This window comes from Miscanthus floridulus, chromosome 12 (genome assembly GCF_019320115.1).
Source record: "Miscanthus floridulus cultivar M001 chromosome 12, ASM1932011v1, whole genome shotgun sequence".
Lineage (NCBI taxonomy): Eukaryota > Viridiplantae > Streptophyta > Magnoliopsida > Poales > Poaceae > Miscanthus > Miscanthus floridulus.
This window is the reverse complement of record NC_089591.1, coordinates 72,592,389-72,603,835: the sequence shown is the minus strand read 5'-3', so window position 1 is coordinate 72,603,835 and position 11,447 is coordinate 72,592,389.

Here is an 11,447-nt window from a genome sequence, read left to right as displayed (position 1 = left end):
TGTTCCCCTTAGAGAGATTCATGGGAGTCCTAAAGAAATATGTTCACAACCGTGCTCGCCCAGAAGGAAGCATCGCCAAGGGCTATGGAACAGAAGAGGTCATTGAGTTCTGTGTTGACTTTATTCCCGACCTTGACTCGATTGGTGTTCCTGAATCGAGACATGAGGGGAGACTAAGCGGAAAGGGGACACTAGGGAGGAAAACATATATTGGTACGGATGATGATTATTTCAATAAAGCGCACTACACAGTTCTACAGAACTCCTCTTTGGTAGATCCGTATATTGAGACACACAAGGATCTCTTACGATCCGAGTTTCCAGGCAAGACTGAAGCTTGGATTACGCATAAGCACATGGAAACTTTCGGCGGTTGGTTGCGAAAAAAATGTCAAGGTGATGAGAGCATCCATGAGCAACTGTATTTATTGGCTATGCAACCATCATGGCATATCGTCACATACAAAGGGTACGAGATAAATGGGAACATATTCTACACAGTAGCCCAAGATAAAAGGAGTACCAACCAAAACAGTGGTGTCCGCATAGATGCCACAGACCCGAATGGGAATAAGCAGACATATTATGGACGCATAGATGAAATATGGGAACTAGAATATGCACCTACTTTGAAGATCCCATTGTTCAAGTGCCAATGGGTCAAGGTGACCGGAGGCGGAGTAACAGTAGACAACGAGTATGGAATGACAACAGTAGACCTTAGTAATATTGGGTACAAAGACGAACCATTCGTCCTTGCCAAGGATGTGAATCAGGTGTTCTATGTCAATGATATGTCTACCAAACCAAAAAGAGGGAAAAACGATAATGACTCAACCAAAGAGCCAAAGCGCCACATAGTTCTTTCAGGGAAAAGAGTCATCGTGGGAATTGAGGACAAGTCGGACATGTCAGAAGAATATGAAAAGGATGACCGAATTCCGCCCTTCAAAGTGAACAAAGACCCTAGCATCTTGGTAAATGATGAGGACACTCCATGGTTACGAAGCGATCATAACCAAGGGACATACGTAAAGAAGAAGTTCACTGCTGTGCCCACTTGATGATATAGTGATTTAATATAGTGTGTGTTTGAGATATTATGTAATAATTGTGAATTCAGATGTTTATTATGTCATATTTCAAATTAAATCAATGTTTGATTTGGTGGGATTTCTCTCTCAAAAAGGTAAATTAGGATACTGAGTGATGAAAAATTAAAATATTAACGTTAAAATGATGTGAAAACAAATTTCCTGTCCAAAACCAATAATTTTAATAATTTTAATTAAACACTACATTTTTGCATTAACGAAATAATAAATATTAGTTACATTATGTTTTATAATTCTAACAAAAAATAAAAAAAGTTAGGTTATCGATTTTTCCTATGTGCAATAAACAAAAATAAAATTCATATTTTTAACAAAATAATTTTATGCCTTTTATTTAATTTACTATGTATTTAATAAAAACTATTGCATTTCTATTGTATTTAACAAGACTATTGCTTAAAACAGGCGGGAAACGAAACTGCAGGCCACCTTTACTCCCGGGTGGGAAGCCCACCCGGGAGTAAAGGTGGGCTGCAGTTTCGTGGCCCGCCAAAAAAAGCCTTTACTCCCGGTGCGTGTTACCAACCGGGAGTAAAGGTATACCTTTACTCCCGGTTGGTAACACGCACCGGGAGTAAAGGAACCTTTACTCCCGGTTGGTAATACGCACCGGGAGTAAAGGGTTTTTACTCCCGGTTGGTGGCTGGCACCGGGAGTAATTCTCCTCTGCTATATAACCTCCAGCGCCTGGCAGATCGATCTGCTCGTCTTCTTCCTCGTCGAACACCGCCGCCCGGCCTCTTCTTCGACCTCGCGCCGCGTCCGTTCGCCTTCCGTGACACCGGCGCCGCCGTCTTCTTCCTCGTGCGGCCTCCACCGCGCGCGCCCGTGCCCCTCCTCCGCGCTTGCCCGTGGCCCTCCACCGCGCCCTCCTCCGCGCCCGAGGCCCTCCACTGCGCGTTGCCCCACCGCGCCGGCCCGAGGCCCTCCAGTACGTACACTGCCGAGCTTTGAGGTGATATATTCGTCGATCTCTTTGTACATTCGTCCGAGCCCTTCACTGCCGAGTTATAGATCACGTCGAAAACTACAACTTTGGTGTAAGCCATGTCAACGGTCGAGGTCGATTGAAAATTCCAAATTTTGAATCACAAAATCTATAGAAACTAAAAATGAATATTTGGAACTCTAAATGATTTTAAATAAAAATATATCTTAAGGCAAGTTTTGAATATTTGGAACTCTAAATGACAAGTATAATTAAGGATCACCAATGAAATTACTTTAGAAATTAATTAGATCGATGTAAATCCATGGCTTGTATAATAAACACGCTATATATCCAGCCCATCAACCGCCATATATTCATCACTATATGATATGCCATTATTTCAAGATACAGTTTCAATAGAAGAATTTTTTCTATCTTCATAGATCAATGTTTGTTAACGAAATTTTATCCAAATATATTCATGTAGGGTCTTTTTTTTGAAGGATTTGTTGTAGGATATATAATGGTCAAATAGGAACTCAATTTTGATACCCAGTTTATAAACTAAGCGTTTTTTAGTTTATCAAAAATATCACATGTTTCTTCATTTGTGAACTTTGAATATACAGATATAATATATTAATGTTGCTAAAGTAATATGAGCATTACATATTTTTTTCCGGGAAGACTATCTTCAAACTTTATATCATAGCATCAGAGATCGCCTGTAGAAGAAGAAAATAAATTCTTATCATTTCGGAAATAGTAATGGTTATATGAGCAATAAGACACGTATACTTACATTTCATAATGGCTTATACTTATATTATTAACATAGAATTTTCTCATATGATGAATGACTACATGGTTGATCACATGGTACATAGGATCACAACATCAGGCACCGACACCGCCCCGGCCCGCCTCACGTCGTCGTCGTCGTCAGCACGCCGGCCCGCCTCACGTCATCGTCGTCAGCACACCGGCCACCGCGCCGACATGTATATATACGTCATTTGTATTCATATGCATTTCGTCCATGCGTTTCTATGTATACGGCGGAGCACCGCCGCCCTCGTTCACCCATGTGTACAGACATATATACGGCGGAGTGGAGCACCGCCACTCTTGTCACACCGCCCTTTCTCGTGCCCTAATTCGCCCTAGTACCGACGTAGTTTGTCCTAGTGTGGCGAATTGCGTCCGTGATCGAGGGGCAAGATTTAATAATGCATATTGTTTGTAGATTTTACGCATGTAATAAGCAAAGATTTGACGTACTATATATTGGTTTTGTTTTTTGAAGCTAGATGGCCGACCCGAGAAATATGGATGAGGAGGAGTTGATGATGAATTTGATCAACACTGGCACTCAAGTTGCCGGCGATGATGGTGCTAAAAATAACGTGCAAGAGGATGTAGATGACGGGAGTCAGTACTTAGCTCTTGAATAAAATGAGCAACAACATATTGGCCAAGTATATATTTTTTATTATTAGCTATATATATTATCATATGTCTTATGTGTGCTTATGACATTAAAAATAATGTTTATGTTTTGTAGCCCTCTGGATCGACATCAACAACTACAACGAAGAGTAAAAATGTTCGAGGTCCCAAAAAGCCATTGGAGGGTCGCTTCATCATCTCGGAGTTCAATGTGGATACAGGAGAACCGGGGGGGCCGAATAAAATGAAATTTGTGCACCACTGTGGTTACCTTGTACGGGACCGGCTCCCGATTAGTACCCGTGAATGGAAGAAGAAGACCAATGCTCCTCATATCAGTTTTGTCTCCGATCGTGACAAGGCGTTAATTTGGAATGATGTCTTGGTACATTTCACGCTCCAAACAGATGATTATGATGATATAATAGATGGTGATGAATTGAAGGAGCGAGTTAGGGATTGGGCAATGAAGAAGATGGCCACCCAGTTTCAGACTTGGAAGAAACACCTATACACGACGTATGTCAAGAAGAACATAGCACCAGATTTTACTGTCCCAGGCCCGATCTCAAAGCAGAGGCCCTATTGGGATGAGTTTGTACAGTACAAGACTTCAGAAGAGGGTGTGAGTCGGGTGATAAAGAACCAACGTAATGCCCAACAGAAGACATACCACCATACCTTGGGATCAGGTGGCTACCCAACTGCCATTAAGAAGTGGAACAAAATGGAAGCAGACCTTCTTGCCAAGGGTATCAGACCAGAATCACTCGAGTGGGGAGAACGTGCAAAGAATTGGTTTTTCGCTCATGGGGGAACACTAGACCAGGAGACAGGGAAGTGCGTTTATGGCGCAAGACTGCAAGAAGCAGCAGAAAGATTGTTTTATGCTCAGAGAGCTGCTGCTAGTGGTGAGTTCAGGCCCAACAGAGAGAAGGATGAGCTGACATACGCCATCGGGACTATTGAACATGGTGGCCGAACTAGAGGCAAAGGAAGTGTCTCGTGGGAGCATGGATTCCCTCAGGACAGACCTTCCTACAGAAGTCGCCAGAGAAAGAAGGAAGAAGAGGCACACCGGCTCCAGAGGTTGGAGGAAGCGGTGCGTGAAGCACAGGAGCGGGAAAAAAACCTTGAAGCGAGAATGCAGGAGGAAATCAAAAGGCAAGTGCAAATAGCAGTGAGTGCAAGCAAGCAGGCATCAGAGCCAGGAATCAACATTAGCCAATCTGTTCAGTTGAAAAGCAGCTACGCTTCCACGGAGATACCAAATCAAGGGGACACAGGACTGCGCTTCCCTGTGGATGACGTCACTGAACCTTGTACAACGTGTGAGCTACACATTCCGAAGGAGAATTCCACAATCAAGGTGGCTATCGGTCTTGTTAATCCTATCGACCGAACCAAGACACCAAGGATTCATGGGAATATAATCCAAGAAGGATATGCCACCATCTCGGTAGATAAAGCTGAAAAAGGTTTTAGTGATTTGCCTCTTGACATTCCTGGAGGTGATGGCGAGAAGACTCTAGGAGAAGCGGAGAAGACATTCATTCTATGGCGCAAGCGCTACATCATCATTCCAGGGATGTCGGCTCCACCTCCTTCTGAACTACCTCACCATAGGTACGTGCGGATGAAAACACTACATCATTAATTTGTATTGGCTTAAATAATTAACAATCTGCTCATAATAATATGTCATTCCTTTTTTTGTAGCAGATCCTCCCCCAACCTAAATCCAATTGTTCAATCGCCAGATCATCATAGTGCTCTGTACGATGACATTGTGTTGGAAGACGAGGCTGCATCCACACCCTCTCCAAGGAGGTCTCCAACGCCACAGCCGCCACCTCCAAGGAGGTCTCCAACGCCGCTGCCAACACCTCCAAGGAGGTCTCCAACGCCGCTGCCAACACCTCCAAGGAGGTCTCCAACGCCTCCCCCGCCCCCGCCTACCAAGAAGCCTAGCAAGAGGCCAGCCCCTCAAACGAAGAATCAGTCCCCGCCTGCAAAGAAAGCCACCGTGAAACCAAGGGCTATTCCCAAAATAATATCTGAAGAGAAGGAAGAAGGAACTGATGCATATAAAAAAGACATGTCTAGATTCTATGACAAACTTAAAATGAATCAAGAAGCAAGGAGAAACCCAGAGAAACCGTACTTCTTCGTAGCTCCGGATATTTTAAGAAAAAAGGTGACTTCTTACCAGCATCAACAGCGGGAATCTCGTAAGCCGTCCAAATCAACGTTATCAGACTATGACCGCACTCTCACCAAGTCAATTGAGGCGGCACAGAAAAAGAAGCGGGCAGGGAAAGGAGTTGCCCAACTCGGACAACAAGCGCACCAATCAATCCCCCCGCTAGTTGTTGGTAATGAATATGGTTCGAATTTAGGATTAATGCATCAGGCAAACATACCTCCGGATGTCGATTTGGATCACCTTGGTGAATTTCTTGATGAGACTGGTCTCGACCTTTACCAGATGTTTGGTGATGGAAAAATTGAGAGTGCGGCGGAGGTTGATATTTGGAAGAAAAAATTTGTACTAGGCCAGAGTCTATACAACCCTCAAGCCTTATCTGATCTGGGGACGCAAATGTACCTGCTAAACAAGTGGTACATGCAGGCGTCTACCAGTGGAGACTTCTGCGTTGGTGTCAGAATTAGAGACGAACATTGGTTCCGTGGCGATGATGTTATGTATGTTGACTTTGCAGAATTTCATCAACTATGCCACCTTACCTCTCTGGACAAAGTTATCATTAGCTGCTATTGCCTGTAAGTAATAATTCTTTCGATCTATTATTAAACTCATCATATGTGTGCATATGCATATAAATTATCCTAACAAGTACTATATATATGCAGATTTACAATGACAGAGCTCAGAAAGGAAGGCTGCAATGAAATTGGTTTTGTTGATCCCCATATAGTATTCAAAGACCCAATTACTCCAATGACTAATTGGAAGTCTGAGTCAGAGAGTAACATCATGAACTTCTTAGTGAACCAACGCCACAAGAAGGATATACTCTTTCCCTATAACTTCAAGTGAGTGTTAATCATGTCGATCATAGCCTTAATGGCTCATATGTTGATTCTAGTTAATTAATGAGTGTTATGCGTTATATCCTATAAACACATGCAGCAATCACTGGATATTGATGGACATCGATCTGGTGAAAAGTCACTTGATAATCTATGACTCGATGAGAAAACCACAACAAGACTACCAAGATATGATAGATATTATCCAGAGGTAATTTCGGGATCTCTAGCAACTATATATACACACAAACATGATGATTAACTATATCTGATGACGTGGCAAATTTTTTATTGGGCAGTGTTTGGAAAACCTTTATTGAGAAGCAACACATGGAAAAATGCAAAGCGCCACTGAATGTAATCCCATTGAAAGTAAGTCCCCTGAATCGCATCATCTTTATTAATTAAACATATAGCTTTCACCGGATCACCAGATTGGATGACAAATCTTTTTCTCGTAAAGTGGTGTCTGAGGCAGGAACAGGGGAACAACTACTGTGGTTACTATGTTTGCAAGTTTATCAAGGTGCTCTCCCAAAGAACTCCTACAGAGAGACTCAAAGTACGTTAAAAATACACTATATATTCATTTAATTATTATTATTGATTGTGTTACTATGTCTTTATATATATATATATATGTACATATATTAATTTATTTTCCTTTAATTCAAACCTGTAGACTCGATGGTTGGAGGAAAAGGTCATACGGCAAGACCAAATCAAAGCAATTCAAGAGTCTATAGCCGGATTTTTTAATGAGCAGGTCATCGATTCCAAGGGCGAGTTCTACTTCGACCCAACACTGCCATTGAAGCCAAGCTAGAGGATGAGAAGAAACTTGTTATGTCACAACAACTATAATGCAATCTTTTGTAATATATGCACATGAAATAATATAATATAAAATACACATATGCATGCATGCATGTAAATATATATATGATGCATGCATATATATATATATATATATATATATATATATATATATATATATATATATATATATATATATATATATATATTTCTATGCTTGAATTGTGTGATTTAATACGTTCATTGTGCTTGAACCGAAACATACTATATGCGCATATAAATGTATAATTAGCAGCGTACAATACGACTTCGAAAACCTATTTTGAAAAGAAAACAAAAAAATGAAAAGAAAAGAAAAAAGAAAAAAACCTTTAGTCCCGGTTCGTATTACCAACCGGGACTAAAGGTGCCGGCCATCGTGGCATGTCAGGAGGCACCTTTAGTCCCGGTTGGTGTTACCCACCGGGACTAAAGGTCCTCCTTTAGTCCCGGTTCCTGACCCGGGACTAAAGGACCCCCCCTTTAGTCCCGGATGCTTGCTCCCGGGTGGGGAACCGGGACTAGAGGGGGTTCCCCACCGGGAGTAAAGCTCGGTTCTCTACCAGTGAGACTAAGAGCCCGCTTGTACAAGAAAATGGCATCTATGTGATTAGCCGTTTCAGAGTTTCCAATGCGAAGCGTAGCTTCTGGCCTGTTGCTTCACAGTTCATCACATTTCGCATGCAGGTGTCTGCTGCCAGAGAAAGACGTGCCTGGCTTTCTGTTGTATGCGTACAGATTGACACCAATCGATGATCTGAGGTCGCGTGCTGGTGACACCTCTGATTTAGTTGGTGAGTCCCTTTAATGCTTAGTGCATGTTCCTTTGATTTATAGTAACCCTGGCTTACATGATCGTGGTTGTAGATGTTATTGGCCTGCTGACTGAAAGTGTCAGACGCTTACACGGTGCATCTACCTAACAAGCCTCGGCCTACACTCACCAGGCACATTATTCTTAGGGACCAAAAGTGCGTACGGTGTTTTGATGTTTTCTTAGCTCGGCTTCGTGCTGCGATCAGTTTGTGGTTGGTGTTATGATAATTTCCCAAATGAATGCAACTACTCGGAGGTCAAGGTGCGCCTGTGGGGAGAGCGTGCTTCTGCGTTTGTTGTTGACCAAGCACTCACCCAGACCGATGGAAGGCCGTTCGCTGTGTTGTTTGTTGGTGGATTAATAAAAAAAAGTACCACGGTATGTTGCGTTCGTTCGTTTTGGTTCGTGGTGATTGAGATGTAGATGCTCAACGATATGCCTGCCTTGCATGTGTTGTGTAGACAATTGCTATCTTAGCGGCAATGCGGCTGCGAGGTGGTACTTCAATCCTCAAATCCCGCCTGCTGGACACTTGTATGGCGGATAATCTCCTTACCAATTAGTTCTGTGGTCGGCTCTAATATCTATCCGTTGTGTATCTGGTAACTGGTACTCTGCAGTGACAAAGTCAGGCTGGTGTTGCTAACTAAATTTTATTTGGTAGGCTCTAGGACCAGCGTGTTGGCGTGAGGCGAGTTGCTGTGCCTCTCTCTACAGGCAGACAACCCACGTCGTGTGCCTACCTAGCTTGAGATCAAGACCCTAGCAGCAGAGTTAAATGGCATGGATCCGTATGACCTTGCGATAAGAAAAATGCACGCTTGTGTCACTGTTTCATAGCTGCGTTGTGGTTGGCTCTCATCATTTTGCTTGGCAATTCCCTGCTTTCGTGTGCCAGGAAGATGGATATCGCTACACCGTTACCATTGGTCGTTTGGTGCCAAACGTGTTGTCTTGGTGGTTTGCATCTTGCACTAGATGCAGTAGGTCGTGCTCTCCGGATGGCACTAGCTACAAATGCAATGCCTGCTCATCAACTTCCTTCAGATTCAAGTATGTGCATGTCCTTTTCTGGTCGATGGTATTTTATAGTCTCCAAGTTTGCTATTTTCCTTGTGCAGGTATAAGATCTGTTTCATTGCTCTTGATGGTACTGATGAGGCTGAGATGATCTGTTTGGGAGATGTTGCACATCAGATCATAGGGAAACCGGTTCAGCAGCTGCTTAGGACAACCACAACTGCTTCACCGCTGCCACCTGACGTCACCAAGATAGTTTCAATTCAGTTGTGACTGCATATGGCCAGCACGAGTCTCCCCTTCGCATTGCTCGGAATGGCCCTGACGGTATGCTCTTCGCAGTTGTCGGTGATAGAGGCGATCTTCTGTCTACGTCTAGAGCAGAAGATAGACGCTCCTCGATCTTGCTTGATGGTGTAACATGCCTGCTCTCGTGTCGATTTTCTACCTCTCGGACATGAGTTCTATCAGTACATGGCTTTTTGTTCTGTGTTTTGTTTTATAGACTCCACCCCTAGGGGTCCTTGTCGGTGACATGCCGCCTGCTAAGCCACAGCCGGTGCTGACGGTGATCCAGGAGGCGTTTCCATTGCCCTCTTGGTAGCACCATGGTGCTAGAAATAGTTGAGGAAGACTTGCCGCTCTTTTGTGGATGGATGTTGTTGCCCTGCAAGTCTCTGTTTGGTGTTGGAACGACAGAGATCAACTTCCTGCTCTATTCGGCACTATGTACTTTGCTGTGTAATTATTGAGGCTTCTCCATGCGCCTTGTTTGTAGTGAGACCTCCATGGCCATGCCTGCCGGATGCATGGCCACGCGCTTGACTGTTGGAGCTGTGGACACCGTGGGGAACTGTTAAGACTGGCATCCCTAACTGTCTGTGATTTAGCTCAATAATTCATTCATTCAAAGAAAGCTGGCATCCCTAACTGTGATTCTACTAGCTTAGTAGTTACTACTATAACTAAAGAACATAAGTGGTGGTGACCTTGCTTCGTCACCTCCACGACGAGGCGAAACATAAGTGGTGGTGAAGCAGTACGGTGAGTGTATTCTGTAGCCGGCTACAAAATAAGTTATTCTGTAGCCACCTCCATTTACTATAATTTTATATACTAATTTACCATAATGTCAATACATATTTACGATAGTTGGGTTACTATAACACATGAGGATATTTACCATAACATTATATTAAAACACTTAGTAAGGAGTTACTATAATCTCGTAAATTAACATAGTAATTATCATAACTCAAAGTGGCTACAGAATAAGTTATTCTGTAGCCAGCTACAGGATAGTAGTTCTATATATATATATATATATATATATATATATATATATATATATATATATATATATATATATATATATATATATATATATATATATATATATAGAACAACTACTCTATAGCTGGCTACAAAATAACATATTTTGTAGCCACCTTGAGTTACTATAATTACTATGTTAATTTATGAGATTATAGTAACTCCTTACTAAGTGGTTTACTATAACGTTATGGTAAATATCCCTATGTGTTATAGTAACCCAACTATAGTAAATATATATTGACATTATCGTAAATTAGTATATAAAATTATGGTAAATGGAGGTGGCTACAGAATAACTTATTCTGTAGCTGGCTACTGAATAGCCTCTCCCTATATATATATATATATATATATATATATATATATATATATATATATATATATATATATATATATATATGTAAATATTATTACATGTCACATGGATAATACTACGTGTCTTAAAAAATCTCTCATAAAATTTTAAAATAAAGTATGTTATACTCACACTCACCGTATAAATATGTGTGGCTTTAGGACTATTCCACATAGACATATATCGTAGAATAAGGCATCCACTTGAGTGTCTGTTCCAATATGTTGAATTATGTGTTGTAATTCTTAATTTCGATACATTTTTCAGGTTAAGGCAACCAATGGTGACACTTTTCTTAGTGGTGCATAATTTTATGGTGCACCTCTTGACTATCTGAGTAAGGACAAGTTAGCACTGCAAAGGCTCAGAAAAGCTGCTGAGAAGGCCAAGATTGAGTTTTCCTCCACTATGCATACTAAAACCTATGTCCCCGTTTATCATTACCGATGCTTTTGATGCAAAGCAATTCAACATTACCATGATCAGATATAAGTTTGAGTCTCTTGTGAGCAATCT